Below are 23,066 nucleotides of genomic sequence, written 5' to 3'. Positions count from 1 at the left end.
GGTAGAGGATTGCGTTTGCAGCGCAAAAGGTCATGTGTTCGAACCCAGGGAACACACATACTGATAAAAAAGTATAGCTTGTAATGCACTGCAAGTCACTTTGGATAAAACAGTATATAAATATTTCTTTGAACTTTGTTATATGGAAAGTTTCGTTTGACGCACGGCCATTGTCGCGGTTACAGGCCTGAACCGAAGTAAACTTCTAGTCTTTATTTATTTATCTGTCTGACTGATCTCTGAAACAATTACCTTGTTGAAAATAAAATGTTTTGGTTTGCTGAGATGAGGGGAGACATTGAGCAAGGATCACAACAAAGGTTTGGCAGCCAGGCAAGAATTTTAGGACTTGTAGTTAACATTGTATACATTAATTTTACACATTAACGTTAGCTCAGTGTAATAGTTAATACGCATTAGATAAGATTTATGAACGAAGGTAATTTACTTGTCATTTACTTCCCTTGATATCAGAAATAAACTCCTGTAAAAGCACTTTGTTGTTATTAATTCTATGTGGAAGTTTACCAGAAGTTGTGTTTAGTCCACAAAAGCCGTTTGTTTATGTTGTTGCTGCTAAAACAGTCTATAAAATGTTTACATGAATATATATTTATTTATTTATATATTTATATGTATACATTTTATATCAGTAAGTTTCCCCTGGGTTTCAAGACCATGACTTTTGCATTGCTAACACAAATTAACTAACATATTGCGTTAAAACATTGACCAATTATATTCAAGGCCACAATGATTCGATTTACATTTTTTTCACGAGTGAAAAGTGAGAAAACAAACTTGCAAAAAGTTTGTCTTTGTATAGTGTTTTTTGCATGTGATTCAGGCCAGTTTTGCACTAGATTAATAGAGAGTCAAGCCAAAGGGCTTTGGATGCTCTTCCCTTCTGATGTCCACAGCCGACTGCATTTAATAACTGTGGATTAATCAAGTATTTCATGCCCTGGCTACATAGGTTCATTAGGATGATGTATTACACCAATGGAAGGTGAAAAGTGTGTGCGTGTGTGTGTGTGTGTGTGTGTGTGTGTGTCTAGGTTAGAGGGAGCGAGTTAGGAAAAAGAAAAGAGAGAGAGAGAGAGAGACAAATGACTTGTGGGTTGCTAAATGATTTGACACAGAATCCAAAGATTATTTTGGGCACAGCTGAAAAAGCCATTTCATTTATTTTAAAGTTACAGCTGATCTTATACTCTTAAAACGAATGTGCCAAAACAACACATCTTGTGTCTATTTAAGGACAACACATTTAATGTGTTGTCCTTAACTAGACACATCTCTTGTGTTATTACTGGAACAACAGATCTTATGTTGTAAACTATTTAAAGACCTGATCAAACTGCCTTTTAACATTTCCAAATTCCTATACATTATGCCTGAGATTATGCAAATGTAAAGCCATTTAAAGAAAAAAAATTGTTTCAATCCCGTTTGGTTCAAAAGAACGTTCCATGTTATTCATAGAAGATTTGGAACAACATCATAGAGTTTTCTTTTTGGTGAATTATTACTTTAAGATTCACATATTGGATTTATAAGAGGTAGTTTACAAAGGCCATCATCATAGCTGCCAAAGACATAGCTGAAATTGATTTTTAAAGGTTCAGACCAAAGACATTGTGTTTTTAAAAAAATCCAACATTTGCCTTATGACCTGTGAGAAGATAAACCACACAACATGGTCTCAGAGAGTAAGCAATGTCAATCCACACCTCCCCAAAAAAGAGATTTAAGCATGCATAAATCCAAAACGACATTTTATAGCATACACTATAGGACTGACTCCATCAGTCAAACATAAAACTAATAAAAACAACAGGATTAAAACAAAAGTCAGACTTAATCCGCAACTTGGACCATACCAGATCTAAGATGACTGTTCCAGAAAAGTTGCTTTCAAATGTAACCACTACAGTCCACAGGGTGTATTATGAGGTTTTGGAGGAATGTTTGTGAAAGCAGGGAAAGAATTCACAGCTTTGCACCATCTCTCCTAAAATGGTAGCCTTGTTTCTGAAACAACATACTTCCAGGAAACCACTGAGGTCTTTGCTCCATAAATTGTGACTGAGGAAACTGTAAACTGTTGTGTAAATATGCAGTATTTTGCAGAGATTATTTAAGTATTCAATATAATCACTCCGAAAGACTAAACAATTATTTTTAATAGCTAAAACTCTTAATATTAGAGTTTTGCTTGTGTGGTCCCTTATTAGTCTAGTTAGTTAAGCTGCTATCTCAAACGTACATGCCTTTTCGATTTAGTGTGAGGCAAAGAGTGGATAAAATTTTTATTTAACAGCCATCCACAGACTGATGCAATTATTTGAAAACTTGAATTGAATTTCAAAACACCCTAAGCAGCAAAACTCTGCATGGCTGTGGTATGCTAAATTCAAACACATTGTAATAGTTGCCCAAAGCAGAAAAGCTGCTTAAAAGCAGACAGGGTGAATTCAGGTTGATTCATGTGACAGTAATCTCATCGTCAAAAAATATCGAATTCACCTTTTATAAAATATTTAGGAAAACATACAGTATATATTTGTGACCATGGCTGTGAAATCCAGGTTGAAGTCTTTTAATCCAATAAATGAGATTGGGCATCAGCGTTTAATGCCAGAGTATAAGCCGCATCATTAAAAAATGCGTCATTAAGACAAAATAACATATTTAAGTCACAGTGGACTATACGTCGCGTTTATTTAGAAAATTATTTCACAAAATCCAAGCCGAAGAACAGACATATAATCTGGAAAGGAAAGTTATTCAACTAACAATAGCAGACAGAACAGCAGGATGAATAGATGTCTGTATGTTAAAAGTAATATAATCAGTTTTTAAACAAGGCTAAATTAACCGAATAAGCCAACTAGCGTGAAGTTTGCATACTCGTCATTCCACATTACTGAATCCATTGAATTACAAAAATACAGAAGCTGCATATGGCGGACTCTCGCGGCTGTAGACGGTAATGATGTTTCTTGCCTCATAAATGTTAAAATACATTCATACTGACTTACAAGGCGCACCTGACTATAAGACGCAGCACCAGCCAAGTTATAAAAAAAAAACGCGGCTTATAGACCGAAAAATACGGTATTCAATATTGAAGTTTTTCATTCGGTTCTCACAGGCAGGGTCACATTTTCCTTAGCTTTATAACAGCAATGTATTTAATTTCGATTTTGACCTTCTCTAATTTCTGGGGATGATTGACAGGCAGAACACTGCTGTGCAGCAACCAATAAAAATAGTGAAAAATATTATGAATGCATGAAATTCACTCATCACAAGACTCCACTGTAATTTTCCAGTCATATGTAGAATTTGCTAATTACATGCTTTGCAATTCCTCACGCGTAATGGCTGCTTGATGTTTTGCTATATTTGTCATGTAGAAGATGTGCATTATATGGATGAGGAAACAACCAGAGCTCTGAAGTAAAGACTTGAGACTTGTGCATGAAACAAAGTACTTCCCAATGATCTAATAACCGTTGCAAGTGGCGGTGATGTGCATGAAACAGCTCTGACAGAAACTGTATACAGCTACATATCACACTTGTTTACGACCGGGAATAAACAACTGCTTGAAGAACCACATCCTAAAAGGTTGTTATTATGAAGAATTACACGCGACCGCAGGAAGCCATAAATATCATTGCATATTCCCTATAGCCTGTTTTCTCCGATTTAAACACATTGATGTTGTGAAGCGGAATTCGTTCTGAATCAATAACCTGATTCTCATCCTTCCTCGGGGACTGAAAGAGTGCATTCGGAGTTAAATAACCCTTGAAGCGACTACTGACCAGATGTGGCTGGTTATCTTGTTGCGTTTGCACAGACAGACTGCAGAGCTCTTCTAATGTTGGAGTAAACAGTGTGACGGGGTTTCTGTTAGTGACTTCCCTGTTTATTTTCGCCCATGTTTGACTAGGGAGGAGAGCGTTCAGTGACTGAACACAGATAATGGTAAAAACAGTATTAGGTCTCTTAAATACGTGGCAAAGACAATGTACTGCAATGCAATACTTTTCAAAAGCAGGGACATTTGCTTGCATTTTAGGGGTATATTTTGTAAACAGGAAAATGGGATTCAAATTATGGTTTCACGGAATGTTATGTCAATAGCTTTAACTGTACTATGTAGAGAAACAACTGTAATCCATTACTTATACAATTATTGAAGCCTATAAACATCTGGATGTGTGTAACATTCAATACATTGCTCTCTTTGTATGAGCAAGCCAAAATCAGAACTTTTGGCTTAACCAAAAGGTGTGAATTAGGGGTGGGACTACCTATCCACTTGTTAAGTCTGACGTCATGCAGTGCCAAATGTCATTCTGGGTCAGACTGATCTCAAATGCCATAGGGAACAAAAAAATCTATCACATGAATATACACTAATATAAATCTTATCATAATGCATAACTACCAAAAACACCAGAATCCTTTTTTAACCCCATAACAAAATCCATGGACATGGACATGGATTTTTTATGAAATATTAATATATTGCTATCTGTGATTCCTCGAGCCTGAGGTCTGCGGTGTACACTGAGTTGTTTCTGCTTAAATGTGTAATATGAATACACATTGCTCATAAACGCCTGTATAGTTTTATGTGAATGAGTAGGCAGAATGATTTTACATGATTTTAAAGAAAAAACTAGACTACTAGATTCTGTTTAGAAAAGTCTTGAGAAAACATGTTTAGTATGGGTTTTGTGGACTTATATCAGTGACTTAAAAATTTTGCTTTTTTAAAAACCACGCACAAACATTTTTTCTCTCAAAAATACAAACATGTATATACATGTAGCTCATATAATATTGTAGCCCAGTTTGTGCTGAATGCAGTGTTATGAGACACTTGCCATCATTGTGTTTTAAAGCAACTGAAAAAGGCCAAATGTAAGAGCACGTCAGAACCTCTGCCAGTGTCCCAAAAATGATTGGACCCCAGAGGGTTAAAGAATATCCTCTATTAAAATAAGCAGAGGCTCTTATATACATTCTTTAATCACTCTCTATAGTATCTATATGTATTGTTTATGGCCAAAACTAATGACTGTACATATCGTTTTAAAGTATAAAAAATCACAGTGATGTAATATGCATATTTTTTGATAAACTATGATTCAGATATATCTTGCAGGCCTACTGTTTGGTTCCACAAACTGGCTTAATGTTTTAAGTTAATGTATTGTAACACTTGGGTTGTGGTTGTGGTGGGACAGGGCTTGACTCTTTTTTATATGGAAATAGGCTTTGGTTCATACCACAACTGTAATTCATAACTACTTGGAATTGCAAGTCAGAAGGATTGTATGGTATTGAGGGAAGGACAACTTATTTTTAGTGCTGGGCAAAGATTAATCGCGATTAATCGCATACAAAATAAAAGCAATTTGTAACATAATATACAAATGTGTTCTCTGTGTTTAATTATTATGTATATATAAATACACACACATTTATGCAAGTATTTAAGAAACATTTACATGTGTATATATATTTATTTATATTTTTATATATTCTATATTATATATATTTATGTATATATATATATATTCTAAATATTTATGTATATATATATATATTCTAAATATATATATATATATATATATATATATATATATATATATATATATATATATATATATATATATATATACAAGCCCGTAGGCAGGGGGGGTTCGGGTGGTTCGAACGAACCCCCCCTCACTGCCAAAAGGTCCAGAATTTAAGTAGTTTTTTCACGTGATTATTGTCATCATTTTAAACAACGCTTGTGACAAATTTTTTGGGTTGCTGCTTCAAATTAATATTATAAATTATTGTAGCTGGACGCATGACCGTACCCACCGACCTCGGTCATTTTCTGAGGCTCGTCTTTTTGACTCAACGCTCAGCGCTCGTTTGACTTCTGGCTGCGCAGACCGATCGGCATGTGACGTCTTAGCACCACAAGACCGATTCAATAGTAAATGACCCAGTATGCTTTTAAATAGATCTCGCGGTAGTGTGATGTCACAAGCCAAACGGTCTGCGCTGCACCCCATTAAGTAAGATAAAGTCAAAATGATACCGAGATGACACATCAAATCAAACCATGCAGGCAGACAGAGGTGCAACACATGTCAGATGCGCAGTTAGTGGAAGTGCAAGAAAGATGTAAGTAATCAAACGCTAACTATTATACAGCAGTTTAATGACGAGAAATATGAAATCGCAGTGATTAGATTCCCTGTGTTGTACTGGACTGCTGCTAAGCTTGAACTTGAAAACGCGACGCATCACGTGTGCGGTACAATGCTCATCCACCGGTAGCGCGCGTGCACGGAGTTTAAATGAGCCCACGTTCATCTTTTGGCTTAAACATTTTATTGCATTTGGTCCTAAAGCCCAATAAACAGTACATGTTAAAGTCATTAAAGTTAATTCAATAACAAAAGAAGAGAAAATCACTCACTGGTCCTGCCTGTAACTTCTTCCTATAGTAGGTATGTTGCTAACTCCGCTGTCGCGGCTGATTTTTTGGTTCCGCTCAACGAAACCCAAGATTTCCTCAGGCGGCGCGCGGTGTTGTGGAAAATAATGCTTCTGTTGGTTTGTTGATGGTGAAATTTCTGAGTTTTAATTCTTAACATCACCGGAAGAAGCATAGGTACCTTCTCGTTTTCAGTCACCACCTTTTATGTTTCACTACTGGCCGTGCGAGCTCGCCAAAGTCTGTTGTTTGTAAAATCATCGCTGTTTTTACTGAAGTTGAGTAAAGACATTCTTGAAATTGTAAAGACATTTAGTTTAATTGCTAAACTACAAGTGGACGACATTTGAATAAATTTGAACGACTACCAAAGGTGGTTTTACCTCTACCAAAATCTGCTTGAATGGTAAAGAATGGGGAGCAGCCGTATAGCCATGTTAGTAAATGTCTGTATATATAGACTGAATAAAGAGTGTTATTTGGTGTAATTAGTGGTTTGTTTTTTTATTTATCTGACTTTTCAGAAGTAGAATATGTAGAGGATATGGCAAACAGCTTATCCTGAAAGATTCAGGTCAATATCTTAAAAATTTAAAAAGTTATAGCTAAAAACGTCATAATTTTCATGATTCGGTCACACATTTTCTTGAATTTTAATGGAAAACATGGGACCAAATAAAGTGATGATTTTCGAGTTTCAAATGGCCAGTATTTTGTTATTCTTTAACCCATATACATGATCTTGGTCTCATTTAAAAGCTTTTTTCAAGCTCTTTCTATCTGAACAACTCGTTTTAGCATTTAACCATTTTAAAAATTTTAGCAACATACCTACCTATAGTGTTGCGCTCTGCTATTTGAAGTGGTTTATCATGGAATTTTTAACTTTTACTAAAGTTACTGCAGTTAACAAGAAGCCTTTTGCTTCATTAACAGATAGTAAATCAGATGTGAGAAGTTTAAAATTCAGGCTTGCATTATGTTAACAACTTACAGTTAGTATAATGCATACAGTAATGCATACAGGGCAAGAAGAATATTTCTTCTTATCTAATGTGGGGTATGTGAAGTAATCATAGATCAATAGATTCATTTATGGTTTTTAATAATTACAGTTTTCTTTCATGGGATATGGACCGCCTAAAGTAGCCTTGGCCAACACATTTATACAATTCTGGTTCCACCACTGCATTACTGATGTTGTATTTCAGCATATTAAGTGTATAATAAGTATGTGCATATTGTGAATTAATTTAATAAACTAATTATTGATAGCCTTAAGTTAATTTACTAAAATGATCATATATTCAGTTGCCCAGTGTGCCCAAGATGGTAAAAATAATTATTAAAATGTATTCCTAATGACCAACACAAATTTTCTGCATACTGACATGGTTTGAAATCTATAGTTTATTGATCCTTTGGTTTTCTAATGTATTAAAATTCATATATGTAGAGCAGAGAAATAAGATTTTTTTTCCTGGGGTGCATACCCTAGAAAAAAATATATGGACCTCTGTATTTATAAAATCCAGCGTACGGCCCTGCTCATAATTAAATACGAAAGGAGGAGAAAAACTGCAAAAAAGGTCCACTTTTTGAAAAAAAGAACCCCCCCTTTCAATAGGCTGGCTACGGACCTGATATATATATATATATATATAAATAAAACATTTCTGAAATGTATACATGTATGTGTGTGAATTTAAATATACATAGGGTGGGTTGCACCAACAAGGATTAGGCCAAAATCTGGTTTAAATCAAAGCTTATTTAATAATTCCGTTGCACCAAAGTTTAAACCTGTTTAAAAATAAACAGGTTTAAATTTAAACTGTCATTTTGATCCAGGTTTAAATCTTACAGTAAATCTAGATTATCTTTAATCCTGTTGCTGCATTACTTTAAACTCTGTTTTAAATCTAAGTGAGGGATTAACTTTAAACTTGCATATGAGGAGGTTTAAATATGTTTTTTTATAATTAAATGTCTGGCTAAATGATTAGAAACACATATCGCGAGCGTGGTGGCGCTATTCAAAGATGCGTTTATTATAACGTCTCAACAAAGTGAGTTTGGCGGCTCAAAAAGTTACCGAGGCTCATATGTGCTTCTCCTCTGTCGCGCGCGCTCCAGTCAGACGAAAGACAGTGAATGAACGGACACACGGTGGCGCTTAATGTCAAATGCGTCGACACATCTTGTTCATTATATCACAATATCTGAGCTTTGCGATATTTCCTGTCACAATATTTCCTGATATGTTAATCAATACAATTGTTTTAAAAGATTGTCAAATGTTTTTATTTGAATCAGACCTTTAGATTAGCCTACCGGTGTATGTAGGTGATTTATAATACAAAAATCACATTATGTTTGCTTGCATAAACTGTTTATTTACTTTTTGAATGACAATGTCAACATTGTTGCTGTTTAATTGCACCGAAAAATTCAACATGGCAGACAAAATAAATCGCAGATGAAGGGTTTAATACAGTTTAAAGTTTTAATCTAAGATTTGTTAATCTGTGTTTAAAGTGCAACTTTCAGGTAACATTTTTTTGTGAGATAAATATATAACCTTGTATGAAAGTACCATATGAAAAGTAAATGCGAAAGCAAAAAACATTTACAAAACTCTAAGCGCATAAATTTAGTAAAAAAGCTGAAATTTTCTAAGACCGCTCTGAAAATCCCAGTTTTTTTCAACAACGCGTCATATTACGTAGTCAGAGGCGCTCGTCTGACAAGCCCTACATTGGCAGTGCTGCGGTTGTATTCAGCAAAAGCAGTCGCAAATTGATGTGATTCTCCGTAGTTTCAATTTAGCATCGTCAAGGTTAATAACTGTGTTAGTGGAGGTTTTACAAACTCCAGCCTGTCAGGACAATGAGTCCACAGGTTTCTTTTGAAGAATAAAGACCGCGCTATCTTCCGTGTCTGTGTGTGTTTAGCGCAGCACGAGGAAAGAGACGAGAGACGCGACTTCACTTCAGCATGTGCTTCAGAAAAACGCGGTGGTGTATAGCGTTCACGTTAGATCGGAGGATTATCATCCCGGCAATATGATGGAGTTAAACATTGGATGCCGAAGCAAGAACCACGTGAGGCCTGTGTTTTTGCCGCCGCGAGAAAACATGAATCGACCACGGTCCGTCTGAGATGCAGCTCGAAGACAACGTGAACTATGCACAGTAAGTCTTGTTTTTTAAACATTTGCTACTACCAAATCATTTAACATAATGATTTCATTCAAGTTTCTTATAAATATGGAAATCAACTAACTGATTACCTTAGTTTGCAAATAGTATAACCATCAAATCAAGTTACATCTTATTTACTTTGTTTGCATAGCTAATTCGTAATTCGTTTTTCGTCATGTGGTGTGTTCATGTATGTACCTAAGAAGTGACATGCTGTTATACAATTATATAAAGGTGAATCTGTTTTAATTCTAGTTGTCCAGCTACAGATGAAGATGCTTAGTATGATGAATCATCCTCTGTTGTCATGGACGAACCTGGCGATGTGTTATGGAGGAGGAAAAAACAAAAAAGACTCATCTGATGAGAAACCACTGCAAGAATCTCATCCTGTTCACACAAGTAAGACTTATTCATGTCTGTCAAAGTCAAAAATAATGTTTTTCTTTTTATTCAGGGCTGTTGGCAAGTTCATTGTTTGCTAAAGCCAGCTGATCTCTGTTGTACCATAACCTGTATTTTTTGTTTTATATGCTATGGTATAGTAATTTTCTGCTTTTTATATACATCTCTTAGGTCTGTGCAGCATGCATGTATCAGCATTTTTGGTGACCAGTGACTTCTCTTCTGAGGGACGTGAATTCCAAATGTGTGTTTGTTGTGACGTGTGTGAACCGTGTGCATCAATCATGCCTCTTGTCACAATACGTGCCTGCTGCACACGCGTTGAAGGGGTTTGTGATGAAGGAGGCACTCATGTTCACAAAATACTCGCAAGACACTAACTTGACACTAAACTGTAATTACACAGGAGATTAAGTGAGTATCAGGCAAACGTGAGCGTATCTTTTATCATAAACTCTTTACATGCGTGTGCAGCAGATTTTGACATCACGTGTGATGCACATAAGTTTACATGACGCGCTGAACACACATTTTGAAATGACGAGCCACACACATGACGAGCTCAATGCATGTGACCAGCTTCGCAACGTGCGCCCTCGAAAAAGAAGTCACCGGCCGACACTGACCCAGATCATCAAGATGTTAAAGCTGTTTGGGCTTCAGAGCATCTTGTCAGCACCTTCTTCCACCATGTACACAATTTCTACCATCGTGAAGGCGTGGCAGAATGAGAGATTTGCAGTAAGCGGTTGTTTTTTGTTAAAAGATTGTAAATGTTTGAACAATAGCATTGCATATCGCTTTCACAAAATAATATAAAGCTGACTCATCACCAAAACCATCAAAACCACTTTGACTATAAATTTTTTTATCAGAACTGTATTACTTTGGTGTACACTGTTAACAGGGACAAATAAATGTAATCTATTTAAATATTCTGTTCTGGAATACTCCAGGTCACCACAGGCTCTACGAGAATGCAGCACTGTCCTGTCTTCCACTACACCTGCTCCCCTCTCCAGATCCATCCAGAGGATCAACAAGTATGAAGCTGTTGGGATCTATTAATCACATCATTCACAATTTAACACACTTCAACACATTATTATAATACCCGCACATATGATGGGAAAGATACTGAAAAATTGTTAAATGTTTTTAAATGGGTCAGATTGTATATCTTTTTTTCGGTGCTACATAAATAAAACTAAATCGAATTACAAATGCAGATCTACTTGGTATATATCTGATCTAAACTTCATAAACCAGTTTTTATACGGTAAGACAATTTGTGATTATTGTTTATTGATTGTCACAAAATGGGGGTATTCAAACCATTTATAAAGTCCTCCTTCCTCTGGAACCTGTCCTCGAATGGCTGACACATGCAGGTAAGGGCGTCTGCACAGAGTTCCTTAGACGCCCAGCGGATAACTTGCCTATGCTGTATTTAGTGGTATTGTTTGGAGATGGGAAAACTATTAATATTGTTAATTTGAATATTGACTAGTGCCAGCAAATATTGTGACTTAGTCATGACCTATAGGCAACTTGTAATTAAAACAAATTCATTAAGATTGTTTAAAAACAAATTTATTAAGATTGTTTTAACATTCAAATCTTTAGTTTACTGTTCATTTATACATGGATATTAAATAAATTAGTAATAAATAATCTCTGCCATAAACATACTCATTTCTACTGGCCTGGCCTGTAGCACATATGGGTTCAGACAGCTCACCTCTCCTGCGGTGATGAGCAACATCTGTATCACGTAATGTAAGTGTGGATGGATATTAACAACTTATAAGCATTAAAAAGACAAAGTATCAATACTATCTTTGCTATTGCATGATATATGATAATAATCTGTACAATCTTGTGATCTGAGCACAGTATTACATCTCGCCAGATCACTGATCTCACCCAGACATCTGTCCTTTTCTTCTCACATAACACTTAAATTTGTCTCCTCTGACCGTTCTGTTTAATCCTGACCAGTCCCTGCACTCTTGGCTGCATAGCAAACTCATAATTGTATGGCTGTAGTTCGCCATACGAGTATGAATAAACATTTACTCGTTCCTCAGCGTCCGAAGAACTGTCATTGTAATACATCGTGCGCCTCTCGTGATGTCACTTCCGGTTTGGCGGTTTTTAGAGGCGGGTCTAAAATTTTCTTACAAAAATTACCCCAGAAGCCTAATTAGTGCATTTAGAATTTTTTTTTTTTTAAATCTATTTCCTACAGTATTTTTGCGTACTTTGAGTTAATGGGTGGTTTAACTTTCAAGTTGCTCTTTAAATTTAAGTGGTGCAACACAACTTGAATTAAAATTAAACTGAGATCAACAAACCCTAGATAAGCTCTAAACTCTGCTTAATTTAATCCTTGTTGGTGCAACCCACCCATAATAATTACACACAGCGCACACACACATATATTATGCAAAAATGTACTTATTTTGTATGCGATTAATTGCGATTATCGTATTTTCCGGACTATAAGTTGCGGGTTTTTTTTCATATTTTGGCTGGTGCTGCGTCTAATTCTCGGGAGCGCCTTGTAAGTCTGTATGAATTAATTTTGAAATTTAAAAGGCAATAGAGACCATTACCGTCTACAGCCGGGAGAGTCCGCTATATGCTGCTCCAGTATTTCCTTCCAGGTATGTTCTGTATGCTATGGTTTATCGTGTAAACAACTGATAATGTTACGATTACGTTTGAACATCTATTCAGCCTGCTGTTCTGTGTGCTATTGTTTAGTTGAATAACTTTCCTCCCCAGATGAAATGTGTTCTCTGGCGTGGATTTTGTGTATAATAATTCTTTTTAAATAAATGCAACGTATAGCCCACTGCGACTTAAATATGTTATTTTGTCTGACTGACACGTTTTTGATCGGTGTGACTTATACTCTGGTGCGACTTATACTCTGGTGCGACTTATAGTCCGGAAAATATGGTAATATTTGCCCAGCATTAATATTTGATAGGACAAAATGAGAGTGCAACATAAACAATAAGTCATCTAAACATATCTGCTACAATGTTACATCTTTAAATGAACATATTTGCTACAAAATGCCCTATAAAGCTAATAGACATGGACTTTCTTATTTAAAGTGTCTTTAAATTGAAAACACATGTTAAAGCAAAATATATTTAACATCTGCTATACCACAAAGTCGCAAAAAAGATCAATATCCCCAAGTGGTGAATTGAAGCCAAGGTAGTCTGGTGGTGGGGCTGTTAAATCCTTGTATAAAAATATAGAAATACTTTCTGCACATTAACTTTTATCTAGCTGCAGGATAAAGAACTGTTGTGTAGTTGACTATATGACCACCTAAGATTATAAATACTACATAATACTTGTGATATTTTGTCTTTGTTCGCCATAATCCTCATTTAAGGCTTCTCAGTTAAAAGTTTTGCTCTTCTAGTTTCAGTAGCTGGAAGTTGTTGTGGTTCACACAGAGCACAGCAGTTCTGTTCCTCCTCCATAACCACATGCTTCAATCATGGTCAGAGGCTGCGACGCGTGATGGATGTAGTCGTGCTGCGGTGGAAGGACAGAGTGCATGCTAGCGGTGAGTCATCTACCCCCCTCCTGTCCTTTTACATTCTTTCTCTCTCCATCCTCGTCTCCCTTTTTTGGAAATCTTGTCTTACTTTACTTTCTTTGTCCGTTCTCTTCTTGAATCTAATGAGTCTGACACTCAGCAGGATTAGAGAATTGCTGACTCATGGTCAAGACGTGACCTGATAAGTGGGAGCGCACGCTTGATGGGAAGGATGAACGCTGGAAGACTGAATGAGGGTAATTGCTCGTCTCTCCTCAAGGGGTGTTCACACAATTTTGCGACAAAGAGGAGTCATTTGTTTTTAATCAAGGGTTTGTGAATACTTGCGACATATAAGATTACTGGTGACACGATGTGGGGGTAACCTGCGGCTGAACAAAGTTGAGAAAAGTTTTTGCAGCAATGACTTTAATGAATATACTGCTTCGGTTTGTATTCAAACCCTTTTCCATCCATGTTAATTTTAGGGAGCAGGAAAAGTAGTTTCAAAAAATTATATTAAAAAAAAAGTTATAACGCTTTACAGTAAGGATCTGAAGGTTAGCAGCATTATTCGATGTGATGTCATTTTAACTGAAACAGGGCAGGTCGCTTTAGCGTGTAGAGAGTATTTGATTGGACAAGATATTAAATGAGAAGCTGAATATATATATATATATATATATATATATATATATATATATATATTAGGGCTGTCAATAGATTAAAAAAATTAATCTAGATTAATCGCATGATTTCATGAGTTAACTGCGATTAATCGCAAATTAATCGCACATTTTTATCCATTCTAAATTTACCCTAATTTAACACTTTTCAGGTTTTTAATATTCTAATCATATATACATATATAGATGCTTTATGGAAATGTATGTTAACAACAGCCTGTTTACATTTTAACAGAATCACCAGCCATTGTTTTGTATATGAATTTCCCTTTCAGAAGATTTTTCTTTCTCCATTTTTGTTTGCTGCTGCATCATTTGTGACCTGTGCTGGCAAGTTGAGTCGGAATTAGCAAATTTAAAAAAAAATAGTTGTTCATATTTTGACATTCTCTATTAAAACATAGAACAATGCATGATTTGTTGAAATATAACAAAATATGACAGAACTACACCTGTTTGAAGTTGAAAGAGTCAAATTACCACAAAAATTTCCACATCCATCCATACATTATATTACCACATCAATACCTTAAAATCACTGGTAAAACTAATAGATTTAGCACACACAAAGCAAAAACATCATCAATGTATGTTCAACTTTTTTTCCTTTTGTTTGATTGACATTGAGACAGACTGCTTAAAATCTAAGTGATCTAATATAATGTTATACATCAGATATTTTTACCCAACAGTTAACCAAACATTTACTTAAAACATAACAGATTATAGAGCCTACCTTCGTGAATTCTTATCAAAACAGATATTTGTAAAACTGTAATTTTGTGTAGATGTCTATATATCCGGGTCGCGCACTCGCGCGTCTGTGTGCACGCGCTTCAGATATCAGTCAGTCAGCGTGAGGGGATCGCTTTTGAGTCTTGTCGCTCTTAATAACTCTTTAACATTAATCAGGTACCGAACTTTATCTCTCTTAATGACTCTTTTAACATCAAGCAAGTCCTGCAGTCTATTTTATAAGTCATGCATAAAAGCGAAACCAAAATGAATTGAGACGCATTTTTGTATTAGATTAAGCATCAGGAGGACGGTAACGTTACACCTCTCAGACGAATAAATGATCATATCAGATGTCCAACGAGCATTTAGAGCATTGGATTTGGTAGACGATTTGCTTAATGTTCTTATTTCTATGAAAACCTTTTACTCATTTAGAGAGAGTCACATTTGTCTGCGTCTCTGTTCATTCAACTATGGGCTGGACCAAGGGTCAAACAGAAATTGCGCGTTGCGTTAATCTCCGTTAATAAAATTAGTGGCGTTAAAATGAATATGCGTTAACGCGTTATTAACGCGTTAATTTTGACAGCCCTAATATATATATAACCTTATAACATATTTTTACTAAAAGAAAAAAAGATTTAATTTTGATTTTATGGGGCCTTTATATTAATAAAAGGCCCATGATTGCAGTTGTACTACATTGAGACTTACTGATATACATGTATTGTGAAATTTGTTTATATAAAAGGTTTCAAACATAAAATAATGACAAAGTATCATATTTCAAATCTTTATTCATTTAAACAAAATTTTTGACCATTATTAGTATTTATTATAAAAATATTGATAATGTATTTAAATGGATAGATAACCCAAAAATTAAAATAATGTCATTAATGACTCACCCTCACGTCGTTCCAAACTGGGAAGACCTCCGTTCATCTTCGGAACACAGTTTTAGATGTTTTATATTTAGTCTGAGAGCTTGTGACCCTTCATTGAAAATCTACATACGGTATTCTGTCTATGTCCAGAAAGGTAATAAAAAACATCATCAAAGTAGTCCACGTGACATCAGTGGACATGGACAGTATACCATACGTAGATTTTTAATGAAGGGTCAACAAGCTCTCGGACTAAATCTAAAACATCTTAAACTGTGTTCTGAAGATGAACGGAGGTCTCGCGAGTTTGGAACGACATGAGGGTGAGTCATTAATGACATTATTTTCATTTTTGGGTGAACTATCCCTTTAAACTAAATAGGTTTTAAAGTAACATGTGTCAAGTTATTTGTAAATAATACCCCCGGACACAAAAATATGCATGTCATGTCATTAACCTTAACCCTAATATTAGCAAGCAATTGCATTTTTATGATTGATCCCTGCTGATCATTGCTGACACTTCCGAAAATCTCAAGTACTCCTGACCATTATTAGTTTACATTGCACACAAATGCAGCAAAAGCTTTGTTGAATACAATAAAAGCGTTTCAGTTTGTGATATTGCATCAGTGTAGATGTGCTGTTAGTAGTCTAATGGTGTCCATGATCACGTTCCATTTACCCTGCCGAGCTCCTATGGCTTACAAAACTCCTAGAATGTGAAAATCTCAAGCCATCAGCTGAACAGTAGGTCATTGTGTCAGTAGTAGCTTCCGATGACAAAAGCCAACAATAAGGCTAAAATGTCTTGGCAGGGATACTCAAGCCAATAAAACCCTTTACGACGCTTAAAGACGAGAAAGCAATCTGTTCATGCTCTCTTTGATTGGGTTTATCTAACTGAAAGAGCCATCCATTGCCAGAGCCAACGGCATTCATGCCCATCTCCTTTGTGAAGAGCTCACAGGTTTCTTGGCTGCTGGTGCAGGGTTTTTTGGCTGTGGAACGCAGCTGTATTCAGAAAAGCTCAGCTTTGGGACTATTCCGGTTTCATAGAGCTATCAAAGGAGTCACAGAAACCCAGTGATGCTGCAGCCGGTTAGTGTGTGAGAATGAATGGTTACGTCATGCTGCCTGCGAGCAGTTGTAAGGTCAAGTACCGAAAGTTTGGCTTTCGGTAGCGCGTAGCTGTTCTGCAAACTTTACAATTCACATATGACATCAAAATACAACACTCACAATTACAAAGGATTTACAGGACAACTGGCAAACATGCTCTTTGAAATAAAATTAAAAGAAATGTAGTTTAGATGGGTTAGAATTATGGACAAATTACCTACTAACCCCACAGCTAACTAGAGTTTTTGTCAATTTCTTATCACTTATTGCTTTATTATTACACATAATCCATAGGTGATTTGTTTTATGTTGGTCTGATGTGCTTCATTCAGCTGTTGCGCTAAAGGAAAAAAATGACAAAAAATGACAAAAAAATGACAAAAAAATGACAAAAAATGACAAAAAAATGACAAAAAAATAAAAAAAAAATGACAAAAAAGAATGTGCATGATCCTGAAGAAGTGTGTAACTGTGGTCTTGTGAAATGACACTGAAACTAGCCTAATTATAGTCTTGTCAGTGAATGACTTGTCAATTCGTTACATTTTTTTAAAATATATAGTTTTCTTTATCCCTCAAAATGTAGACATTTGGCAGATTCATAAATAAAATTGAAAAAAAAAAATACTAAACCAGAGCAATATTCCAGAGAAATTAGTCTCGGAAAAGTCTTGGCCTCTTGGGTCACAAACTGACAAGTCAATCACTTTTCTTTACACATTCCAGAGAGAACTGTACAATCAGAAAGTGTTTCGGAGACTAAACCACATTCTGACAACAGAGACAAAGTGTTAAGGCAACAAACACGTAGCGTAGTCAATAGACCGAGACCTTCTGCTCGAAAGTATAACATTAATCTATTCCGGTTCAGAGCAATTTATTACGGCGAACAACAGAAAACTGCAATAAAATTTTGTCATGGAATATGAAACCCCAGTAAAACCCCTAATGTCCCCAGACTTGTTTTATTTTTCCTTGTCCTAAAACATAAAATGAAAAGCTATTCTACTTAAAACATAGGCCACCCTCAGGCTTGCAAATGGTTCTGATCACCAAAAAAAGTATTTTCTTACTAAATTATACTTTCAGCTTCAGACTGGTTGTCAACATGTTATAAGCTGTTAACAAATTTAAGAATGAAATATTGATGTCCTAAATGCCTAATAAGCTATTAAACAAGCCACATTTGCACTGATTCAAATAAGAGAGCATACACGTCAAACTCTCACCCCATTACATGCTTATATTTGTTAACAATATGCAAACACTCCCTATGTCTTATGCTATGTACACAACAAAAACTTATTTATTTGCGCAAGCAGATTACATAAAGTCAACGCAAAGACCTGAATTTGTGCAATTTGATGCAAATTTGTGACGGGCGACGCAAAGAGCACGAATTAAATGACGTTAGCGCATGATACTCGCCAAATTTTCAGCATGAAATTCGCATGTGTTGCCAATCAACAAAAAGCTTACAGAAGCATCCAGTTTGACACATTCGATTGTTTGAGAAAATGGAAGAAAACATTGTTTTCAATCGCCTAAGTGACGCGGAAAACAAGTCATCGCAAGTAACGTGATGCGCATGTTAGCTTTGCTTTTGGTGTGTACATACTACGGTTGCACAATAAATCGCATGTGATTGTCATGTGCATCTTGTAAGTAAAGCCGGTTCCTTGATTATTAGTAAATCGCCATCACCTACTTTCAGATAAAGCCACACTTACTACACAAGCTGGGCAATATGGCATTCATTATCGCAGGCGATACGTCCGTAATGATAAGATATGCAATTGCATGCGATTTATCGTGCAGCCATAGTACATAACATTTAGTGTTGGGCGATATGCCCCATTTTAAGATCATCGTATCAGCAGCCTATGAGATCGCCGATACACGATAGTATTGTGGTGGGGCAGTAGTGTACTTATTTGTTCATTCTTTACTCCTTTATGACAGGTCACTTGATTGAGGGCAAAAAAGAAGAGCCGCGCGTATTACAAGCTCATGTAAGAGGAAGAGTCCGAATCACACGCATTACAGAAGGAGTCCATGCTGCATGCATTTAGGTCTGAGCAAAAGTCCAAGGGGCGCGCATTAAGTCCAGGTGCATGCGAAAAGGAATCCGCGTGGTTACAAGCTCTCTCGCGCAAAGTGAATAAAGCTCCCATGCAAGGAAAAGCACGCAATGTGCATGTTAATCTGAAACTATGATGATAATAATAGTAACCATCGCCATGAAAGCCTGCTATTGGCAATATGTCTGACAATCGTCCATACGCGATACTATCATCTATTGGCACAACCCTCAGGGTTTCCTGCAGCACTTTTCAGTTCGGGCGGCCCACCTAAGCTGAGAAACCCTACCACCTTAACTAGGTCATCAAAAAAAAAATAATTGCTGCACAAAAGGCTGTCAAGTGCATCTCGGAGAATAGCGTGGACCACATGGCTGAAATGAGAGAAAGACATGGTCCATCATTGTCTGGAGAATAACTAGCCCGTTAAAACAGATAAAACATTTCATTCATTAATAATCTAGTATGTGTTCATTTTCTGTCATGGTTTCTTCAAAATTGAGTTTTATTTGAGTTTAAATAAAAATATTTTCATCATGACGCGTACGCCCTGCCCCTTTGATTGCCATGCCCCCTGGCCCCACCAATCCGCACAACCCTACCACCTTAACTAACAAATTTTCTGTTGGAAACCCTGACCCTAATACCATTACAGTAGAGATGGACCGATATATTGGTTTCCCGATATTTCGCCATTTCCCATTATCGGTATCGGTTTTGTACAATTGGATTGACTGATAAACGCCACCATCTTGTGGGCGTTTTAAGATTTGTGCGCTGGACTGCCATTTCATCACAGCGTCTGAGGAGAAACGACAAAACAACAACAACAGCGTACACAGCAAATATGATGGTGTTGTGCCGTGACCTCAAAACACTTTAAGTACACTTCAGATGAGATGTATTATAAATGCCTGATATGCAATTTATGCAGCTTGGCTAAAAAAATGAGAAAAACTCACAAAGTCACGTAGTCTGATACATAAAATCATGTCCTAATAACGACATAATTGTACATGAACAAAACGCATTATGTATTAAAATTGTTTTTCTGTTATTTATACTTATTAGTAGCCTTGTAAAATCACGTTTATATTGCCATTCACTAACTAACCAGGTTGAAGGCTAAAGCACAGCCACCACATGTAGCTAACGCTTTGTCAACAACCATTTAATAAGCTATAACAACAAAACTCTGTGTATGTTTTAAAGATCGCTCTGCATCTGATCTCTATGATCTCTATCAAAAGTCCTTCACAAAGATGGAATTATCTCAGCTTTTCGATCAAAATTGGGTGTTTTTGAAGAAACCTACCAATATTTGAGAGGTGGTAAAAAGAGAACTAATGAATGTAGGATGAAAAGTTTTTTTTAGTTTAAAAGCAGAGGGTCTGTTTTTTCAATTGATATTTGGTGTGTTGATATATTTAAAGAAGAACCTTTTCTGGAAGGCATAAAACTTTTGTGAAAATCATGAAAGATGCTGGCGCTGGCTGGCAAAAAAAAAAAAAAAAAGAAAAACGCTGGTGGTGAAAGAGTTAAAAGGGTTAAGTTCAGTAGTGTTGTATAACAGTAAATAAAAATCAGTTCAGCATATCAGTTATCGAGCACATAATCATCCATATACTTGGAATAAGTTATTTAAAAAAAATTGTATCGGTCAGTGCCATCATTGTATAAAACATATAATCTTTAATCATATTTTAGAAAATGTCTTCTTGATCTAACTAAAAATGGATGGAAAATTAAAACAAAATACAAAACAAAACAAAATATTTAACTTTCACCCCTTATTGCAGCCACCTACTATTATCTACATGCAAAGTGTTCACCATCTTAAACAAGTATATTTACTTAAGATCACTCAGTCAGCTCGTGTCTATTAAAAAGCCTTACAAGCCTGTATGTGCTCAACGGCAGCATGGCTATTGTCTAAAGACCTAGTCGCTTTGATTGACAATCCATATGAAAACAAAGCTCTCCTCCACATCCAGCTCTCCGTTTCTACACTCATTTCCTCTTTCTGCTTCCTGGAAATAAAGAAAAGCAGCCAAGGAGAAGTTGAAAACCCAGGAACATGCAGCAGACAGAAAACAAAGAACTTTCAAACCAAAACTCGAGATTACATCCAATGTTTATTTATTTATTCGGGACGCGACCAAAGCCTTGAATTCCTTAAGGATATAGCTAAGAACAGAGCAAAACACAATCTCGCTCTGGGACTTGATGGATTACAGGCTCAAGGGCAAGATGGTGACAGAAAGCTCCTCCAGAAACCAGAGGAACCCATCTAACATCACCAGCATTGAGAGCTTCCCATTCTGAAGGTTTGCTTTGGCTCTTTGGCGACAAGCTTTTGTTTTTCCCGAGTCTTTCTGGTTGGGAAAGAGAACCAGCAGACACTGTGAAAATATATCAGCCTACCTCCAACCAGCCAACAAAAATGAGAGCCTGCTGGAGAGATTCCATCTCTGTGGTAAAGAGTTATCCGCTTGCCTGGACAAAGCAGCCAAACTGCAATGTCTGGGGCATCAGACTGTAGTGGTGGTGCTGTGGAAAAGCAAAGCATTTGCGCTTTTGGTGTTTTGGGGCCTATAATTCCGGACCGCTGGCAAGCCGCTTCAAACCGACTACACAGCAATGAAACATGACAGACCTCTCATGTAGCTCAAACCTGAGATGTAGTAATGGGAAAGCCAGAAACAGCTGCAATTGTGTGAACAGTATCAATCCTTTAGGAATAGTTCGACAAAATAAAAAATTCTTTAAAAGTGCAATGTGTAACTTTAAGAAGGATCTCTTGACCGAAATGCAATATAATATAGCGTACATAACTATATTATATAAACATTCATCTTTAAACAGGCAGTGAACCTGTTCTTGCTGTTGACCATTACTGGGTCTGACAGCATATTAACAGTGCTGAAAATCTAAATAAACACAAGAAAGAGAAAAAGAAAGCTGGTTTTAAGACCAGCTGGGTCCACAGCGAACTGAGTACGGTGCCCACCGCTGGGAGATACGAGTCTGAAGAAAGCCTAGATTTATCAGTGCAATCCTTCAACCCACAGGCGAAGATTCTAACAACCTCAAATGGATGAAATAAGTGACAAATCAGGAGGCGAAGAGTGCTTTGATTTACTACATGCGGACTCTCTTCATTACCCAAATAAATGTGTAAGATAGCATTCGGTTTAGGAGAGAGATGTGCAGGTGGCAGAGAAAGTGATTAGTGTTTAAAAAGGAATAGCGTGCTGGAAACAGTTTTAATCTCTTCAGCTTCTTAGAGAAATCCAGTGACTAATTAAATTCATATTACTGTGCAGATATTAAAAGCTATTTGATGGTTTTAAACCTATTTGCCTACCGTGAGAACGGTAGAATCCTCTCTGTGTGACGCTTGTAAAGTACATCAAATGAATTGCTCCCAGATCAAAGCTTTAAACGTCCCTTTCGTTCACCCTGCTAGGTTCTTGCATACATGCATGCACATAAATAGTAACAAAGCATATAAATATGCATGTGCACGGATTAATTAATAATGAAATAATTTTGAAAACCAAAGTAAATTCGAACTTGCACACGGTACGCAAGTCTTTATTAGAATCATTAGTCATTGATTGGCTATTGAGTGCTAGGGCTTTTCTCTTTTCCCATAAATATTAAGAGCAGCGAGCCAATAAAATTTCATAGGTATCATCAACTGTGTTAGTCCGGCATGACGTGTAGCTTTTTTGTCTTGTGATACATGTGCATTCTGTCTACGAAAAACAAAGTCTGTGAGACACCGCCTATCAATGGGGGCAGCAGACGAAGTGAAGGATGATGGTTTTAAAAGTGTGGGTTGAAGTGA

The 23,066-nt window shown here is 36.3% G+C and overlaps 1 protein-coding gene and 1 long non-coding RNA gene across 5 annotated transcripts in view; one reads left to right on the top strand and one right to left on the bottom strand.

Moving 5' to 3' along the window:
* The window catches only part of pawr (PRKC, apoptosis, WT1, regulator), an 86,893-nt gene that overhangs the window by 35,948 nt on the left and 27,879 nt on the right, over positions 1-23,066 (bottom strand). The gene's annotated exons all lie outside the window — the stretch shown is intronic.
* On the top strand, positions 9,299-11,355 carry LOC141363892 (uncharacterized). 3 transcript variants are annotated; one of them, XR_012369522.1, is made up of 4 exons: positions 9,299-9,717; positions 9,990-10,128; positions 10,303-10,872; positions 11,088-11,355. It is a non-coding gene; the product is annotated as an uncharacterized lncRNA (long non-coding RNA). The 3 variants fall into 3 exon arrangements; XR_012369521.1 differs by having other exon boundaries at positions 9,982-10,128; XR_012369519.1 differs by lacking the exon at positions 9,299-9,717 and having other exon boundaries at positions 9,879-10,128.

The sequence above is a fragment of the Misgurnus anguillicaudatus genome, chromosome 1 (assembly GCF_027580225.2).
Source record: "Misgurnus anguillicaudatus chromosome 1, ASM2758022v2, whole genome shotgun sequence".
NCBI classification, from domain to species: domain Eukaryota; kingdom Metazoa; phylum Chordata; class Actinopteri; order Cypriniformes; family Cobitidae; genus Misgurnus; species Misgurnus anguillicaudatus.
Note: the sequence above shows the minus strand (reverse complement) of the source record. Positions and strands in the feature narration are given on the sequence as shown.